Source organism: Pteropus vampyrus, unplaced genomic scaffold (genome assembly GCF_000151845.1).
Source record: "Pteropus vampyrus isolate Shadow unplaced genomic scaffold, Pvam_2.0 Scaffold186, whole genome shotgun sequence".
Taxonomy (NCBI): Eukaryota; Metazoa; Chordata; class Mammalia; order Chiroptera; family Pteropodidae; genus Pteropus; species Pteropus vampyrus.
In genome coordinates, this window is record NW_011888967.1 from 1,619,256 (window position 1) to 1,621,115 (window position 1,860).

Sequence of the window (1,860 nt, forward strand, 5' to 3'; positions counted from 1 at the left end):
AACCTATGTACAGAGATTTATTTGAAGTTTTTAACTGTTTACCAAGCTGGTTGAAAGTATTTAGATGTATTCTGGATACTAAACAGAGGGTCACATAAGGAGTGATTTCTAATGGTTTGGGAGGAAAAAAAATTAAAGAATATTGTCCAAAGAAATAAACACTCAAAGCTCTGATTACTGAGAATATTAGATTAAAACTGATAATAGACTCAATATGCCCAGAAACACAACAAATGAATTATCCATATTCTCCCCAAATTTTCGGTCTCCTCAAGGGCAGGGACCATTTATGTGCCTGGCACATAAAGACACGAATGTTTTTAAAAATGAGAGGAAATAATCAAGAAGTGCAATCACTAAAAGCCATTAAACATTGAATAAAACACAGCTTGGGAATAGAGATACTTATTCTGGAATGTTAAATATTCTCATTTATAGTCTATATCATTTAACAAAAGACTTTAGTTTGATTAGATTAAAACCAGGTGACATTTTCCTCATGAATTAGTAGCTAAGAATTCTAAATAAGATAGAGTTTGTTGTTTTATGAAATGCCAAAGCAGATCTGGTGGAAAGGATATCAGATGTGTGTCATTTGTGTCACTAATCGCTCCAGGTAGGAGGGATCCAGCACGAACTCTAACCTTTCTAAACCTCTATGTTCTTCTCTACAAAGAAGAGGTTGGGTAGCTATGAGGATGAAGGGAAATATGTTTGAATAAAGACTTTTATAAACCAACAGGCATTTTTCATGTCGTTTTTGTGAGAATATTAGATATACTCTGCAATACACATTGAAAAACAAATTTTCAAACAATTTGTCAGAGGGATTTTATCCTTTGGGTCATTTGATTCTAGAAGCTGACAAAGGGGATAGTCTTACTTCCAGACGGAATTAATAGTATATGTGGTTATTGTATTTCATTTTTAAAAATGCAATTCTGAATGGTATTTTTGCTAGAATATTAAATTTAAACAATTTTAAATACTAAAGACATTAAATAAATAACAATAAATTTCTTTTTTTCCTGTTTCTAAGGATTTACAATGAATTTATTTTTAAATGCTTCATCTTAATTTTGCTCTCTACCTGCTTAAGAGGATAGCAAATAAATAAATGTGAAAGTTGCGAAAAGAGTCACATTGGGAGCTTGTGAAAATCAGTCTCTCCTTAAAAATCATCCCCAAAACCACTTCAGTGATTTACCGAGTGAATGAATTTTATTACTGTATGTTTGCTCAGCAGACATAAACATCTCTAAAGTAAGCCATCTATCCTCAAGTTTGTTGTTGTTGTTGTTGTTTAACCCCCTGTGCCTAATGTTGTGACAGAGATGCTATAAAGCAATGTGTCTAACCTTTCTTCTTTTTTTTCTTTAATGTGACTCACCTGACTGTGTAGCTGACTCCTGTTTTAGGGCTCCTTCCATAGACAAGGCTCAGCACTAGATTCTCCTGTTTGGGGTTCACTCAGTTTCTTAAATCTGTAAGTTTATGTCTTTTGCCAAATTTATATTTTTGAATATCTTTTAATCCCTGCTCTCTTTCTCTCCTTCTGGTACTCTGAAGACACAAATATTATATATTTTGTTACAGTCTCACAGGTTCTGAGGTTCTGTTCATTTTTATTTTTTTCCATTCTGTTTTCTTTCTATTGTTCAGATTAAGTAATTTCTGTTGTTCTCTCTTCAAGTTCATTGATCCTTTCTTCTGGTCTCTCCATTCTGTTAATTGAATTGAATTTTTATCTTGATTATTGCATTTTTCAGTTCTAAAATTTCTATTTGGTTCTTTTTTGTATTTTCTATTTCTTTGCTTCTTTTTTTCCATTTGTTTCAAGTGTGTTTGTAATTCTCTGCT